The following is a 19,656-nucleotide window of genomic DNA, read 5'->3' on the forward strand; positions in this document are numbered from 1 at the left end:
CGGGAAAGCTGAGAAAATTGATAGGCAACTAGTTCGTATGATTGCAAAAGGTCATCATGCATTGCGAATTGTAGAAGAGCCTGATTTCAAGCAGCTCATAGATGATGTGTCTAATTGCCCCGGATACAAGATGCCCACTCGAAAAACGCTGTCCAACGTGCTTCTTCCAAAGCTTCGGGACGAAATTGTTGGTAGCGTCAAAGAAAAAATGGAGCTGGCATCTGCAGTTTGTTTGACAACGGATTGTTGGACCTCTCTTGCAAATGAAAGTTATATTGCTGTTACAGCTCATTTTATTGAGAGTGAGGCAACTGTTATGAGCTCACATATGATTGCATGCGAGGCATTCGTTGAGCAGCACAGTGGTCAAAATCTGTGCGCATTTTTACAAAAAATAGCAGAAAGATGGAGTATAGAGAACAAAATATCTGCTGTGGTTTCCGATAATGCTGCAAATATTGTCAATGCCATTAAAACAGGAAATTGGCCACATATACCATGTTTTGCACATAGCTTGAACCTAATTGTGCAAAAAGGACTCCGCGAAATCAGCGTTGTACAAAACAAAGTCAAATTCATTGTGGAGTTTTTCAATCGTAGCACTTTCGGCCTTAAGAAGCTGAAGTCAACTCAAACCCAATTGAACTTGCCCGATCTCAAATTGATTCAAGATGTGTCAACTCGTTGGAATTCAACTTTTAAAATGCTAGAAAGGCTTGTTGTGTTGAAAGATGCTCTTATATTAACACTTTCTACTCTGCGTTCTGAATTAAACTTATCTCAGAATGAGTGGGCGATAGTAGAAGAGTTACTGCCTATATTAAAACCATTCATGGAGATAACAGAAGAAATATCAGCAGAAAAGAATGTAACCCTTTCAAAGGTTATAGTTCTTGCGATTTTGCTACAGAACTGTTTGAATAACAAAACGCCTAAGGATAAATGTGTTGCTGCACTTGTTGCAGTTCTAAAAGCTGAGATGAATCGACGATTTTGCAAACTGGAAAGTAACGAACTCTACGCAGAGAGTAACATTTTAGATCCTCGATTTAAAGGTCGTTGGTTCAAGTCAAAAGAAGAATACGAAAAAGCTGTTTGTAATCTTAAAAGGAAAGTAACTCCAATTCGTCTTAACAGCGAAAATTATGAATTCGAATCACCTGCGTTTGAAACTAATTCAGCCAATCAGAGTTCGGTTTGGTGTGATTTTGACAGTGAGTTCAAGAACACGACAAAGGCTGCAAACACTACCGGTTCTGCCGAGAAAGAGATGGAAAAATACCTCGAAGAGGAATTTATACCGAGGACTGCTGACCCTTTGGTTTGGTGGGAACAAAGAAAGAAATTGTATCCGCATCTATATTCTTACAGCCTTAAGCGACTATGCCTTATGCCTACATCAGTTCCTTGCGAACGCCTATTTTCAAGTGCTGGGGAAATCATCCGAAAAAGACGGATGCTACTAAAACCTAATAAAGTGGAAAATCTAATGTTCCTTCATAGCAACATGTAGATGGATCACAGGTATAAACATAATTTTATCATATGTTATTGAAAATGTTCCCTAATAAACTTCTCTATTCTCTTTTCAGAAATCAAATAAATGCATTAAAATTACTATATTATCTGTTTGTAAACTCTTTATTATTTCTTATTATTATTATGTATAAGTGTTTTTGACATAAATTGAATAAATAATATTAATTTTCAATGACAGCATTGTATGAAATAAATTCATAACATTTTATTTTTTGAAGCACCTTTAAGCAAGTTTAAAAAATGAACGATTGAACTAAATGAACGACCTAGTTCATTGATTTTAAACGAACGAACGAACTTATTCCTCAAATTGAACTCGGATTACCCAACACTACAAAGGGAACATATAATTGAAACTAAACCATTTATAACTTTCACGATAGCATACTTTGTTATGTATATCTATTAGCAATTGTTATAAATTTCATGTTGTAGTTAATAACCGCTAATTAATATTAAATATATTTTTATTTGATTGTCTATTATCAAAACAACTTAAGTACTTACATATTTTAAAAATACAGCGAATTATTTAGATACGAACCTCTTATTCTTTGGTCCTTGATTTACGACATCCTTTGTGCTAATTTTACATCCGCGCAGCTCCTGAAACTATATCGCAGGTCATCTAGCTTATTGTCTCCCAGAGGGTACATGTAATTAACGCAAAACCATTACAAGTTTAGTGCTATTTGTAAACACAATGGGCATAAGTTTTAATTAGCATAAACGATGACGTGGCCAAGAATAGAACTGACTTAATATCAAATGGACCACGTCATCAATATATGAATACCGTCTCTGGGACGTAAATTTCCTACGAATTGGAATTTTATATTAAATTCGATATTGTCAATAATTTTATGAAGTAAATTTTGTGTTCACCTTAGCATATTTAGTCATGTATATCTACTAGCAATTATTTCAAATTTCATGTTGCTAGTTAATTACCGCTAAACATTAAATATTTTTTGATTTTGATTGTCGATTATCAAAACAACAAAAAACAAAACAAAACAAGTACTTACTTATTTTAGAAATATAACGATTTATTTAGATACGAACCTCTTATTCTTTGGTCCTTGATTTACGACATCCTTTGTGCTAATTTTACATCCGCGCAGCTCCTGAAACTATATCGCAGGTCATCTAGCTTATTTGCTCCCAGAGGGTACTTGTAATTAAAGCAAAACCATTACAAGTTTAGTGCTATTTGTAAACACAATGGGCATAAGTTTTAATTAGCATAAACGATGACGTGGCCAAGAATAGAACTGACTTAATATCAAATGGACCACGTCATCAATATATGAATACCGTCTCTGGGACGTAGATTTCCTACGAGTTGGAATTTTATATTAAATTCGATATTGTCAATAATTTTATGAAGTAAATTTTGTGTTCACCTTAGCATATCTACTAGCAATTGTTTTTAATTTCATGTTGCTAGTTAATTATCGCTAATTAATATTAAATATTTTTTGATTTTGATTGTCGATTATCAAAACAACATAAGAACTTATTTTAAAAATATAACGAATTATTTAGATACGAACCTCTTTTTCTTTGGTCCTTGATTTACGACATCCTTTGTGCTAATTTTACATCCGCGCAGCTCCTGAAATTACATCGCAGGTCATCTAGCTTATTGGCTCCCAGAGGGTACTTGTAATTAAAGCAAAACCATTACAAGTTTAGTGCTATTTGTAAACACAATGGGCATAAGTTTTAATTAGCATAAACGATGACGTGGCCAAGAATAGAACTGACTTAATATCAAATGGACCACGTCATCAATATATGAATACCATCTCTGGTACGTACATTTCCTACGAATTGGAATTTTCTGTTGAATTCGATATTGTCAATATTTTTATGAAGTAAATTTTGTGTACACCTTAGCATATTTAGTCATGTATATCTATTAGCAATTGTTTTAATTTCATGTTGCTAGTTAATTACGGCCAATTAATATTAAATATTTTTTTATTTTGATTGTCGATTATTAAAACAACATAAGAACTTATTTTAAAAATATATCGTATTATTTAAATACAAACCTCTCATTCTATGGTCCTTGATTTATGACATCATTTTCGCTGATTGTACATTCGCATAGCTCCTAAAATTACATCGTAGGTCATCTAGCGTATTGGCTTCCAAAGGGAACATATAATTGAAACTAAACCATTTATAACTTTCACAATAGCATACTTTGTTATGTATATCTATTAGCAATTGTTATAAATTTCATGTTGTAGTTAATAACCGCTAATTAATATTAAATATATTTTTATTTGATTGTCTATTATCAAAACAACTTAAGTACTTACATATTTTAATACAGCGAATTATTTAGATACGAACCTCTTATTCTTTGGTCCTTGATTTACGACATCCTTTGTGCTAATTTTACATCCGCGCAGCTCCTGAAACTATATCGCAGGTCATCTAGCTTATTTTCTCCCAGAGGGTACATGTAATTAAAGCAAAACCATTACAAGTTTAGTGTTATTTGTAAACACAATGGGCATAAGTTTTAATTAGCATAAACGATGACGTGGCCAAGAATAGAACTGACTTAATATCAAATGGACCACGTCATCAATATATGAATACCATCTCTGGTACGTGGATTTCCTACGAATTGGAATTTTATATTAAATTCGATATTGTCAATAATTTTATGAAGTAAATTTTGTGTTCACCTTAGCATATTTAGTCATGTATATCTACTAGCAATTATTTCAAATTTCATGTTGCTAGTTAATTACCGCTAAACATTAAATATTTTTTGATTTTGATTGTCGATTATCAAAACAACAAAAAACAAAACAAAACAAGTACTTACTTATTTTAGAAATATAACGATTTATTTAGATACGAACCTCTTATTCTTTGGTCCTTGATTTACGACATCATTTGTGCCAATTTTACATCCGCGGATCTGCTGAAGCTATATCGCAGGTCATCTAGCTTATTTGCTCCCAGAGGGTACATGTAATTAGAGCAAAACCATTACAAGATTAGTGCTATTTGTAAACACAATGGGCATAAGTTTTAATTAGCATAAACGATGACGTGGCCAAGAATAGAACTGACTTAATATCAAATGGACCACGTCATCAATATATGAATACCGTCTCTGGGACGTAAATTTCCTACGAATTGGAATTTTATATTAAATTCGATATTGTCAATAATTTTATGAAGTAAATTTTGTGTTCACCTTAGCATATTTAGTCATGTATATCTACTAGCAATTATTTTAAATTTCATGTTGCTAGTTAATTACCGCTAAACATTAAATATTTTTTGATTTTTATTGTCGATTATCAAAACAACATAAGAACTTATTTTAAAAATATAACGATTTATTTAGATACGAACCTCTTATTCTTTGGTCCTTGATTTACGACATCATTTGTGCCAATTTTACATCCGCGGATCTGCTGAAGCTATATCGCAGGTCATCTAGCTTATTGGCTCCCAGAGGGTACTTGTAATTAAAGCAAAACCATTACAAGTTTAGTGCTATTTGTAAACACAATGGGCATAAGTTTTAATTAGCATAAACGATGACGTGGCCAAGAATAGAACTGACTTAATATCAAATGGACCACGTCATCAATATATGAATACCGTCTCTGGGACGTAGATTTCCTACGAATTGGAATTTTATATTAAATTCGATATTGTCAATAATTTTATGAAGTAAATTTTGTGTTCACCTTAGCATATTGCTAGTTAATTACCGCTAAACATTAAATATTTTTTGATTTTGATTGTCGATTATCAAAACAACAAAAAACAAAACAAAACAAGTACTTACTTATTTTAGAAATATGGTATAACGATTTATTTAGATACGAACCTCTTATTCTTTGGTCCTTGATTTACGACATCATTTGTGCCAATTTTACATCCGCGGATCTGCTGAAGCTATATCGCAGGTCATCTAGCTTATTTGCTCCCAGAGGGTACATGTAATTAGAGCAAAACCATTACAAGATTAGTGCTATTTGTAAACACAATGGGCATAAGTTTTAATTAGCATAAACGATGACGTGGCCAAGAATAGAACTGACTTAATATCAAATGGACCACGTCATCAATATATGAATACCGTCTCTGGGACGTAAATTTCCTACGAATTGGAATTTTATATTAAATTCGATATTGTCAATAATTTTATGAAGTAAATTTTGTGTTCACCTTAGCATATTTAGTCATGTATATCTACTAGCAATTATTTTAAATTTCATGTTGCTAGTTAATTACCGCTAAACATTAAATATTTTTTGATTTTTATTGTCGATTATCAAAACAACATAAGAACTTATTTTAAAAATATAACGATTTATTTAGATACGAACCTCTTATTCTTTGGTCCTTGATTTACGACATCATTTGTGCCAATTTTACATCCGCGGATCTGCTGAAGCTATATCGCAGGTCATCTAGCTTATTGGCTCCCAGAGGGTACATGTAATTAAAGCAAAACCATTACAAGTTTAGTGTTATTTGTAAACACAATGGGCATAAGTTTTAATTAGCATAAACGATGACGTGGCCAAGAATAGAACTGACTTAATATCAAATGGACCACGTCATCAATATATGAATACCATCTCTGGTACGTGGATTTCCTACGAATTGGAATTTTATATTAAATTCGATATTGTCAATATTTTTATGAAGCAAATTTTGTGTTCACCTTAGCATATTTAGTCATGTATATCTACTAGCAATTATTTTAAATTTCATGTTGCTAGTTAATTACCGCTAAATATTAAATATTTTTTGATTTTGATTGTCGATTATCAAAACAACATAAGAACTTATTTTAAAAATATACCGAATTATTTAGATACGAACCTCTCATTATTAGCAATTGTTTTAAATTTCATGTTGCTAGTTAATTACCGCTAATTAAATAATAAAAAATTTTTTGATTTTGATTGTCGATTATCAAAACAACATAAGAACTTATTTTAATAATATAACGAATTATTTAGATACGACACTCTTATTCTGCGGTCCTTGATTTACGAGATCCTTTGTTCTGATTTTATATCCGCGCTGCTCCTGAAACTACATCGCAGGTCATCTAGCTTATTGGCTCCCAGAGGGTACATGTTATTCAATGGTCCTTGATTTATGACATCCTTTTCGCTGATTGTACATTCGCATAGCTCCTAAAATTACGTCGTAGGTCATCGGTCATCTAGCGTATTGGCTTCCAGAGGGAACTTATAATTGAAACTAAACCATTATAACTTTCACAATAGCATATTTAGTCATGTATATGTATTAGCAATTGTTATAAACTTCATGTTGTAGTTAATAACCGCTAATTAAAATTAAATATTTTTTGATTTTGGTTGTCGATTATCAAAACAACACAAGTACTTACTTATTTTAAAAATATAACGAATTATTTAGATACGAACCTCTTATTCTTTGGTCCTTGATTTACGACATCCTTTGTGCTAATTTTACATCCGCGCAGCTCCTGAAGCTACATCGCAGGTCATCTAGCTTATTGGCTCCCAGAGGCTACAGGAAATTAAAAGAAAACCATTACAAGTTTAGTTTTATTTGTAAACACAATGGGAATAAGTTTTAATTAGCATTAACGATGACGTGGCCAAGAATAGAACTGACTTAATATCAAATGGACCACGTCATCAATATATGATTATCATCTCTGGGACGTACATTTCCTACGAATTGGGATTTTATGTTAAATACGATACTGTCAATTTTTTTATGAAGTAAATTTTGTGTTCAACTTAGCATATTTAGTCATGTATATCTGTTAGCAATTGTTATAATTTTCATGTTGTAGTTAATAACCGCTAATTAATATTAAATATTTTTTGATTTTGATTGTCTATTATCAAAACAACATAAGTACTTTCTTATTTTAAAAATATAACGAATTATTTAGATACGAACCTTTTATTCTTTGGTCCTTGATTTACGACATGCTTTGTTCTAATCTTACATCCGCGCAGCTCCTGAAACTACATCGCAGGTCATCTAGCTTATTGGCTCCCAGCGGGTACATGTAATTAAAATAAAACTAATAAGCATTAACGATGACGTGGCCAAGACTAGAACTGGCCTAATTTCAAAAAACATTAAATATAAAATTATCAAAAATTATAAATGAAAAATATACCAGAAAGATTAAGTTTACTTAAAAATATTCTAAAAATATTCGGTAAATATATGTTAACCTATATGTTAACCTTAATAAACCTACACTAATAAATATATTGAAAATCTATTAAAATGATAATTGGCGCCCAAACGGATATAAAAACCTACGATAACTGAATAATTATAAATAAATAACAAAAGGAGGATCCGGAGACAAAACTCTAACCTAAGAAATACAAATTTCCTGATTACATAAAATATAATATTAATACTAAGACCATCTACCTTAAAATTGTTTGTTAAGCACTATTATTATATTGTAAGTATAGCGCTTATTGAACGAATTAAAAATATTATTATTATTATTATATTATAACCTATGCAAAGAGTATTGATAATAAAAATACATGAGTGACAGTGATAACCTTTTAGACAACCTCGTGTCAAGCTTAGATAAATGGTCAGCGCACCAGGCAAGTAGGCAAAACAGTGCAGAAAAAAATAATAAGTCATCAGATAATTGGTGGTCAAAAACAAAGACAACTAGCGACATGGAATTTGAAGCTCAGTTAAAAGCGATCGTAGAGAGTGCTGTTGCCGGTGCGCTCGCAGTCCAAAAACAATCATTTGAAAAGCAATTGCAGGAGATGAATGAGCGAATCGGGAAATTAACAGTGAACACCCCAGAGGTGGAAACTTATGTAGATGCTGAAATTAGACCAGGTGTTGTCTGTAACGAGCCTCTAGATATAATTAAATCTCTGCCAGATTTTGAGGGCAAAAGTGAAACATATGTGTCGTGGAGAAAAGCGGCTCATGTCACTTTTAAAGTTTTCAAAGACTACGAGGGAAGTTCAACATTTTACCAAGCTCTTGGTATTATGCGAAATAAAATAAAAGGTCCACCGAATACAGTATTGGCTTCTTTTAATACTCCGTTACATTTCAAAGCAATGATCAGCCGTCTTGATTTCACATATTCTGACAAAAGGCCGATCTACCTAATCGAACAAGAGCTATCAACTTTGCGACAGGGAGACATGACTCTTACTGAATTCTACGATGAAGTCGAGAAAAAACTGACCTTACTTACCAACAAGACAATAATGACATTTAATAGTGCCTTGGCGATGTCACTGAATGAAAAGTACAGGGCGGACGCGTTACGTGTATTTGTAACCGGAGCTAAGAAATCGTTGACCGACATTCTTTTTGCAAAAGGTCCAAAAGATTTACCAACTGCTCTCGCTTTAGCGCAAGAGGTCGAGTCAAACCATGAGCGTTACCAATTCGCCCTTATTTATTCTAAAAATATTGGAGACAGGGGTCAGAAAATCGAACAAAAGCACAGCGATAAGGATAGAAATTCGATCATGCCCATGCAAACTAAAAACCCATATTTTAGCAAGCGTCAGATGCATACTTATGATAACCAGGAAAGACAAGATCCAGTCCAGTTAACAAATCCTGATGTATCCATGCGATCTAGAAGAGCTGGAAATTTTGGACAAGCTCCATTTCCGACTCAGGGAAATATTTGGCCATCCCAACAGCAAAATTCTTGGCCATCCCAACCACAAAATTCATTTCAAACACAAAATCAATTCGCATCGCAACCCCAACAGCAAAACACAAGTCAGGCTCAGGGACATGTTGGGTATGCGCAAGCATCAAAAAGACCAACGAGTGGCAGTGCACGGTTTACAGGGCCAAAACAGCAGAGGATCAACTACTTACCTCATGAGAAAGGTCAATGTGAGGAAGACACAGACGGTTATCAAAAGGAGGCAGAAGCGGAGGTTGATGATAATGAGGACGAACTAGTGAATTACGATCATGTTCATTTTTTAGCCACAAATCCCTGCTACCGTACATAGAAAGAGAGATAGCAGGGAGAACCATAAAACTTTTGATTGACACCGGGGCTTCGAAAAATTACATACAGCCCCTCCCTGAATTAAAAAACATAATGCCGGTACAAAATAAATTCACGGTAAAATCGCTTCATGGTTGCAACACCGTCAAACAGAAATGCTTTATTAAGCTATTTAACACATCTGTTCAATTCTTTATTCTTCCAAGTCTCTCTAGTTTTGACGCAATAATAGGACTTGACCTTTTGAAACAGGGAAATGCAACGTTAGATTTTAAGAACAAAACGTTGAATATCAACAATAAAGTGGAATCTATTCAGTTTTTGAGATCTGACAGCGTAAATTTCACCAACATAGAGAATATTGTGGTTCCAAATCAGATATCTAATAAATTCCATACAATGCTTCGAAACCGATTGGCCGTCTTTGCGGAACCGGAAGAAGCACTGCCGTATAATACCAACATTGTTGCCACAATACGTACTGAGGACGACCAACCCATTTACTCAAAACTCTATCCGTACCCCATGGGCGTATCGGATTTTGTGAATAAGGAGACACATGCTTTGTTAAAGGACGGAATTATCAGGCCCTCGTCGTCACCTTACAATAATCCGGTTTGGGTAGTCGATAAAAAAGGTACAGATGAAGAGGGAAATACTAAGAAAAGGTTGGTTATAGATTTTAGAAAACTAAATTTAAAAACAATCGACGACAAGTACCCTATACCAAACGTAGTATCCATCTTGTCAAATTTGGGAAAAGCCAGGTTCTTTACAACCCTTGACCTTAAATCGCGGTTTCACCAAATTCTGCTCGCAAAAAAAGGATAGGGAGAAAACTGCCTTTTCAGTAGGAAATGGAAAATACGAGTTTTCCGTTTGCCGTTTGGCTTGAAAAATGCCCCAAGTATTTTTCAACGTGCTATTGATGATGTTCTTAGGGACCGTATAGGAAAGTCATGTTATGTTTACGTTGATGACGTAATAATATTTTCAAACGGAATTGAGGACCACGTAAACGACGTTGCTTGGGTACTAGACAGACTGTCTGAGGCAAACATGAGGGTTTCTAAAGAGAAATCGTTTTTCTTCAAGGAAAGCGTCGAGTATCTCGGATTTATGGTGTCAAGTGGAGGTATCACAACCAGTCCTAGCAAAGTAGAGGCTATTCAGAAATATAATCAACCTACTAATCTGTTTAGTGTTCGATCGTTTTTAGGGCTAGCAAGTTATTACCGCTGCTTTATTAAGGACTTCGCCTCTATTGCTAGACCACTCACTGACATTCTGAAGGGTGAAAACGGAAAAGTTTCCGCAAGCCAGTCTAAAAAGATACCAATTTCTTTCGATGAAAGACAATGTTCTGCTTTTGAGAAGCTTAAAAATGTTCTTGTCTCCGAAAATGTAATGTTATTGTATCCCGATTATAGAAAAGCCTTTGACTTAACAACAGACGCTTCGGCTTTTGGCCTGGGGGCAGTCTTATCACAGGATGGCAAGCCTGTTACAATGATTTCGAGAACTTTACAGGATAGAGAACTTAATTTCGCAACAAATGAACGAGAACTTTTGGCCATCGTTTGGGCTTTAAAGTCTCTTAGGAACTATCTATATGGTGTCAAAAACTTAAACATTTTTACAGATCACATACCGTTAACATACGCCGTGTCAGATAGGAATCCAAATGCAAAAATCAAGAGATGGAAGGCGTTTATAGACGAACATAATGCTAAAAGTTTCTATAAACCTGGCAAGGAGAACTATGTTGCCGATGCACTATCCAGGCAGGCTATTCATGTCCTAGAGGACGAACCCCAGTCAGACATTGCAACAATACATAGCGAAATTTCATTGACTTTTACAATCGAAACTATCGACAAGCCGGTTAACTGTTTTAGAAACCAAATTGTAATAGATGAGGGCACCGCAGACTCAACTCGAACTTTTGTTATTTTCGGAAGCAAGACAAGGCATCTAATACAATTTCTAGACAAAGAAACCTTAATCGGAAGAATTCGTGATGTGGTTAAGCCGGATGTAGTGAATGCGATACACTGCGAATTACCTGTACTAGCTTTCATTAAAAAAAGTCTTGTAAATGAGTTTCCAGCAACGACCTTCCGACACACTATGAAAATGGTTAGCGACATTTTTAATCAAGCTGAGCAACGGGAAATAGTGTCTTTGGAGCACAACAGAGCGCATAGGGCAGCACAGGAGAATGTAAAACAAATTCTTCAATACTACTTTTTCCCTAAAATGTCACAAATAGCCGCTACCTTTGTTGCTAACTGCTTGGTTTGTCAAAAAGCCAAATACGACCGCCATCCGCAAAAGAAAATCCTCGGGGGAACACCTATTCCGTCACATGTAGGCGAGACATTGCATATAGATATATTTTTTACGGACAGGAATTACTTTTTGACATGTATTGACAAATTTTCCAAATTCGCTATTGTGCAACCTATCGGCTCTCGAACGATAACTGATTTAGAACCTGCAGTTATGCAACTAATGAACTTTTATCCCCATTCAAAGACAATATTTTGTGACAATGAACTGTCCATAAATTCCGAGTCAATCAAGTCACTTTTGAAAAATTGTTTTAATGTTGACATAGCGAACGCACCTCCACTTCATAGTACCTCAAACGGACAGGTTGAAAGGTTTCACAGCACGCTTTTAGAAATAGCTCGATGCCTGAAACTTGACAGTGGAATGAATGATACAGTCAACCTTATTCTTCAGGCAACAATAGAATACAATAAGACGGTGCACTCAGTCACCAATAGAAGGCCGATCGACATTATTCATTCAACTCCTCCCGAATTGGCTAACGAGATAGTAGAAATGGTTAACGAAGCTCAGGAAAAACAGCTAAGAAGAGAAAATGTAACAAGACGAGACAGAACCTTTGAGGTGGGAGAAACCGTCATGGTAAAACAAAACAATCGCTTGGGAAATAAACTAACCCCACGGTATAGGGAAGAACTAATCGAAGCAGACCTCGGGACAACGGTCCTCATAAAAGGGAGGGTCGTTCATAAAGATAATCTACGCTAGGTTTAGTATTTCTTTTCCTTTTGTGACCATCGCCAAGTTAGCAAAATACAAACGTGAAATCTGAACACTAGTAAAAGAGTTTGCAAACATTTTTCAATTAAATATTTGTCAAATCCTACTTATTTAATCTTTAAACATTTTGTATTATTTCCGCTTCATCCTCTTTAGAAAAGTTTAAAGGTATGTGATGAAATGCTAGACCCGAATGATTTGAAAACTTAAAGTCCACGCAACCACAAATATTTCCTGAAACTACCATAGAAAATAAATGCATTACCAAAACGGCATAATAACAGTATAGCGCACTCACTCTAATTAGATTTCAAATTCCCGATTAAAAAAAAAAAACACTAATGTTATAAATACCCTTTTCTGATTCTGTTCAACTAAATAGGAAAATCAATACTTGCAATCAATAAGCGTTTTACTACATACTTTAATATCAAAAATATCTGAATGAACTTTATTATAAAATTATAATTGTTATACTTAATTATTGTCAAAACTTTAGTATTAAAACTGTAACTACCTCTTAAGTAGATGAGAAGAGTAGAAGAGGGAATGAAGATCTATCAACGTAGTATCTGCTAAAGACGTAAAGATGCGGCAACTATTTCTGCGCCTGGGTACTGAAACAACGAACTGAATAATATCTGCCATCAGACGCCATCCAGAGTGCGTTCAACACATACGTTTTGATGGTCAACTAGTTCAACCAACATCAGCATCATCGCCGTCAACAAGTCGACGGTTACAATAAAGATTTTTTCCAAGTTCGCAACGATCATCTCCAGAACCTTGTTGCGAACCCATGACATGGAGAATCAGCAGCATTTACGAACTTCTTGGATCATCCAGATACGCAGAGCTGCCTTCCCTTCGATGGTTTAACGCAGTACCAAGTTGGCAGTATGGGAACTTAGTGCACAACCAATGTTACCCGTAAGATCCGCTTTCAAATAGATTTGCCAATTGTAAAAAGTCTGTGGACAGCCTTCGTCTTAGAAGGGGAGGAGTTAACACAATCACCAAACAGACGAAATATAGTCGTAAGCCTCAAGTGTTTTTCCCATTTATAGATCGAGCTTTACCTATAAGAAACTGTAACTTGTTAAGCTTTAGAGATAAGAAATCTTGCTATACTTAAGTCAGTCGATTTTGGCAGATGAGAAGCGTCGGTCATCGCCACGTACCTACAATTCGCCTCATGAAGTGCAGACCGCGCAAGCCCTATTATAATTAATAAACCTACACTAATAAATATATTGAAAATCTATTAAAATGATAATTTATATCTATTAGCAATTGTTTTAAATTTCATGTTGGTAGTTAATTACCGCAAATTAATATTAAATATTTTTTGATTTTGATTGTCGATTATAAAACCAACATAAGAACTTATTTTAAAAATATAACGAACTATTTGGATACAAACCTCTTATTCTATGGTCGGTGATTTATGACATCCTTTTCGCTGATTGTACATTCGCATAGCTCCTAAAATTACGTCGTAGGTCATATAGCGTATTGGGTTCCAAAGGGAACTTATAATTGAAACTAAACCATTATAACTTTCACCATAGCATATTTTGTTATATATATCTATTAGCAATTGTTATAAATTTCATGTTGTAGTTAATAACCGCTAATTAATATTAAATATTTTTTGATTGTCTATTATCAAAACAACATAAGTACTTACTTATTTTAAAAATATAACGAATTATTTAGATACGAACCTTTTATTCTTTGGTCCTTGATTTACGACATCCTTTGTGCTAATCTTGCATCCGCGCAGCTCCTGAATTACATCGCAGGTCATCTAGCATATTGGCTTCCAGAGGGTACATGAAATTAAAAGAAAACCATTACAAGTTTAGTGTTATTTGTTAACACAATGGGAATAAGTTTTAATTAGCATTAACGATGACGTGGCCAAGAATAGAACTGACTTAATATCAAATGGACCACGTCATCAATACCGTCTCTGGGACGTAGATTTCCTACAAATTGTAATTTTATATTAAATTCGATATTGTCAATATTTTTATGAAGTAAATTTTGTGTTAGCCTTAGCATATATTGTCATGTATATCTATTAGCAATTGTTTTAAATTTCATGTTGGTAGTTAATTACCGCAAATTAATATTAAATATTTTTTGATTTTGATTGTCGATTATAAAACCAACATAAAAACTTATTTTAAAAATATAACGAACTATTTGGACTTATTTATTTATTTATTTATTATGATAGATAGAATAGTTTACAAAACTAGACTAACTTAGATAGTATAGCATTAGCTACGGGGCTTACAGCTATATTTATTTACAATGTTATTATATCTTAATTTAGTTAATATCTAATTTGGTAACTAATTGCTGGCTTGTTATGTACAAATGCCTGTTTTGTTTTTAGATTTTGTGCTATAATTTAGTTTTTTTGAGGATAAGTATGAGTTATTGAATGTTATCTGGATTGGGTTTGCTAAGAAGGTCTAGAGGGTTGGTGTTGTTAAATATATCTTGCTTGGCTTGTAGGAGGGATGGGCATGAGTTTAATATGTGGTTTAAAGAAATATCACCTTGGCAAAACGGACAAGTTGGTATTGAATTGGGATTTAGGTAGTGTTGGTGGGTTATGTTTGTGTGTCCTAGTCGAAGTCGTATTATTTTTATTTGGTCGCGTCTGGTCCAATTTGGGTGAGATTGTTTGAGGTAATCGCATGTGTGTGAGGTGTTCGTGTTAATAGATTGGTACCATGGACTGCAGTTTATTATGTGTTCTTTCTGTTTTGTCGCAAGGTCGGCTTTAAGGTGTTTTTTTATATCTGTGGTATTTATGTTTGGGGTGAGGATAAGTGGCATACTGCTTGCTGATTTTGCAGCTTGATCGGCTAGTTCATTTCCTTTTATTCCTGAATGGCTAGGAATCCACATTATTTTAATTTTAGGTGCGTGTTGCTTTATTAGCGATCGTATTCTGCTTGGGTAAAAGTTGTTATTATTTGTGTTTTGAATTGAATCTATTGCTGATAGGAAGTCGGAACAGATAATAAATTTGCCTCTTCGGTTTTTAGTAAGTTCTATTGCTTCTAGGATGGCGATTGTTTCGGAGGTGAGGACGGATGAATATGGGGCAGTATGCCGCATTTCAAGACGTCTGTCTCCGTTGTAATGGCGAATGATATTGTGTAATTAATTTTTGAACCGTCAGTGAATATGAAATTATGTGTTTTAAGGTTATTCTTTGTGTGTTCGTATAATTTTCTGTATTGATCTGGAGATGTTTATTCTTTCTTGTGGATTCTGAGTGATGTGTCTATTAGATTGGGGAGGGTCCATGATGGCCTGTGTTTATGGAGTTTTATTGGTTTGTAGGGTAGATTAAGTTCTAGGCTAAGCGTGATTGTTCGGTCTATTGTTGATGTTTTTTTCTTATTAGTTTTTTTAGGCTTCAAGAACTTATGTATTTGTGTGTTTTTGGAGAAGATTAGGTTTTGGGATGGTTTGGCTATTTGAAGGTCTCGTTTCATTTCTAAGGGGGGAGTATTCGATTCGTAAAGTAAGTTATTTATTGGGGTAGAGCGATAGGCTCCGAGAGCTAGACGGATTGAGGAGTTAAATGGTGTTTTTATTTTGTTTAAAATGCTTTTGGGAGCATGGCCGTACAGAAACAAACCATACTCTAGTTTGGCTATAATTGTTGCTTTTGCGACATTAAGTAGTGTATGCGTGTTGCAATTAAATTTAAGACAAGATAGGCATTTTATTATATTTAGCTTGTTGTGTAGTTTGGGTAGAAGTAGGTTTATGTGTGTGTTCCAATTGTATTTGTTGTTTAAGGTCATTCCTAGAATTTTTAAGGAAGTAACGGTAGGAATTTGGATGTTGTTGCAGCTTATCTTGCATATGCAGTGGTGTTTTCTGCATATGTGGAGGTGTTGACATTTGGATAGGGATAGCGATGCCCCTGAGTAGGAGCACCAATTTTCTATATCGTCGAATAGATTGTCTAGGTTGGAGTTTGTATTTGTGTTTTTGTTGAAATTTATTATAAGGAAGAAGTCGTCGGCGTATGCATTAAATTTAATTTCTTTATGTAGGGATATGATGTTGGATAATTTATTGAATGCTATGAGGAATAGTATTACGGATATGGGTGAACCTTGGGGGATTCCGTTGAATAGGGGTAATGGGATTGATGTATGATCGACGCGGACAGTTATTTTTCTGTTGCTCATGAAGTTTTTAATGTAATTCATTATTTTGAGGCCCGTTTTCCATTCCTGCAATTGCTGGATTACGGAGTGCACACCTAGTCGATCGAAGGCTCTTGAAAAATCAAGAGTGACGAGGGAGGTGTGCATTTTTGACTTCGTTATGAGATAGTCTACATAGAGTAGACAGTCCGAAATCGATTTGCCTTTTTTGAATTGGTTGTCGTTAATTAGATTGTTATATGTCACTAGCCACCAGAGCCTTTTCGCTATTATTTTATCAAGTGTTTTTGCTATACAGCAGTTGAGAGAGATGGGTCGGTATAAGGAAGTTTTTGTCGGTGTTTGGCTTGAGGATTGGGATGATTAGGCTTGTTTTGTAGGCTTGTGGTAGGTGGCTATTGAATATTTCATTAAATAGTTTCGTTATTCGGTTTTTTGTTGTGTGGGAGCTATTTTTGATCATTTGATACGAGATTCTATTTAGTCCTGGAGCACATCCTTTTAATGTTTGTAGTGCTGAGCTAAGTTCTAGATACGTTATGTTCTCTTCTATGGTTTGGGCTATTGGAGAGGGGGTGTAGAGATGTAGGTTATTTCTATATTTATTGTTCCGGAACTCCTCTGAAAAGTTCCAGTCGCCGGATAGGTCAGAAAAATGTTGTGCGAATATGTTAGCAATTTCTGGGTTTGTGATGGCATGAATTTGTTTTGCTGGGTTAAGTCCGCAGAAGCGTCTTATATTGGCCCATATTTTGGATGAGGGAGTAGTGGGATGGATGGATGAGGTGAAAGAGCTGGAAGCTTCTTTTTTCCTCTTTTTTAGTTCGTATCTAAATATTGCGTTTTTGCGTCTATAGTCTAGAATGTTGTTAAAAGTATTTGTGCGGTTTAATTTTTTCCAGGCAAGTTGTTTTTCTTTACGTAATTGGTCGAGGTGTTTATTCCACCATGGAACCCTATATGGATGTGTGTTAGGTGAGGTTTGTGGGATGGAGAGGTTTGCGCTATAAAGAATAATTCTATTGATTAGAGCGGCTTCTTTGTTTACGTTGTGGGAGGTGGGGTATTTCTTCTTGGTTTGGTGGGTAAGTGCGTTGAACTGTTCCCAGTTGGCTTCTTTGAGTTTAAAAAAGGGTCTGTAGAATTTTTGTGGATTGGTTGTTGGGAATAGTGTTGTGATAATAGGGAAATGGTCGCTACCGTGAAGATCGTTTAGTATTTTGCACTTGGCGTGGGGGGCTAGGATTGGAGAGCAGAGTGTGAGGTCTATGTGTGTGTATGTATTGTGTGTTGAAAAGTGTGTGGGAGATTTGTCGTTTAACAGGATAAGGTGCATGTTGTCAATGAATCTATGAGTTATTTTTCCTCGTTTATTTCTTGTTGGGGAGCCCCAGGATGGGTGCCATCCATTAAAATCTCCCGTAATTAGAGAGGGTGTTTGTTGTATGTTAAATGTGTTATGGAGTGTCTGGTTAGTTATGTTTTTGGTCGGAGAAATGTATGTGGAAAATATGTTTAATTTAAGTTTAGATTCTATATTTATGGCTATTGCTTCTATATCGATTGTTATGTTGAGGACAGTGTGTTGTATTGACTTATGCACTAATAGTGCTACGCCCCCAAATCTGTTGGTGGCAATATTTGTTAATAGTTTGTAGTTTATTGGGGTTGGAATGTTATTAGTGTATTGTATATGGGTTTCTTGGAGGGAAATTATGTGAGGGGAGTATTTTTTGATTAGAATAAGGAGATGGCTGTAGTTGTTTAGATATCTCTTTAGATTCCATTGGATTATAGTTAGTGACATTTGGGAGAAAATTAAAGCTTATAACTTACTTAAAGGTAGTGTTAACGGTTAGGGTTTTGTGTAGAGTTTAAGGTTCTATATGGATTAGCTGTCGCTGTTGTTAGTGTGCTTGTTTTTGTGGGCTTTGGCCTTTAGTTTTGATGCTTTAAGGTTTATGGATAGATTATTGGGCTTATCTTTCGGGAAGATTTTTATTTTTAGGTCTTCTGTGAGTTGTGATGAGTATGCCGTAGATGGTTTTCTGGTAGGTGTGTAGTCGGTATCCATGTCTTCTAGTTTGTCGTAGCTGTGGTGGTGGTGGTGTTGGTGTGGTTGGTTAGATAGTAAGGTTGTTTTGGCTGGTTCAGTTGTTGGTGTCTTAGATGAAGTGTTTTGTGCTGCTGATTTGGGTGTGTGGTGCGGATTTTGGTGTTGTGATTGGGTTGTGTTTGTGTGAATATTAGGTGATGGAGTGTTTGTTGTCCTCTGGGTTGTGCCGTTTGTAAGTGTTTTGGCGTAGGTGTTTTTCGTTTGGAAGCCGTGACGTTCGAAATATATGTGTTGGGCAGTTTTATGGTCAACTTTTTGTGTGGTTTTAATTGCTGTTAATTCCTGGTTTTTTATGAACGTAGGGCATTTGCGGTCAATTGGGCTGTGTTGATGGTCAAGTTCTGGGTTGTTTCGGCAATTTAAGCAGTTTTTTTCGTTTGTGCATTTTTCTCCGTCATTTGTGTGTTTTGTTTCTGAGCAATTGATGCAAGTTTCTACACTTTTGCATAAGGGTGTTGGATGACCGAAGCGGAGGCATTTTTTGCATCGAAGTGGGAGTGGGTACTCGGTACTCGGACTGTTTCGTACCCGATTCGTACTATCTCGGGGAGCTTATGCGATTCAAAGGTTATAATTATTAGTCCAGTTTCAACTAATGTGATGTTGTTGGTGGCGGAGTTAGAGTTGGGGTTTTGCCGTTTCATTATTTTTTTAACTTCAGTTACTTTTTG

Source organism: Drosophila simulans, unplaced genomic scaffold (genome assembly GCF_016746395.2).
Source record: "Drosophila simulans strain w501 unplaced genomic scaffold, Prin_Dsim_3.1 Segkk6_quiver_pilon, whole genome shotgun sequence".
Lineage (NCBI taxonomy): Eukaryota > Metazoa > Arthropoda > Insecta > Diptera > Drosophilidae > Drosophila > Drosophila simulans.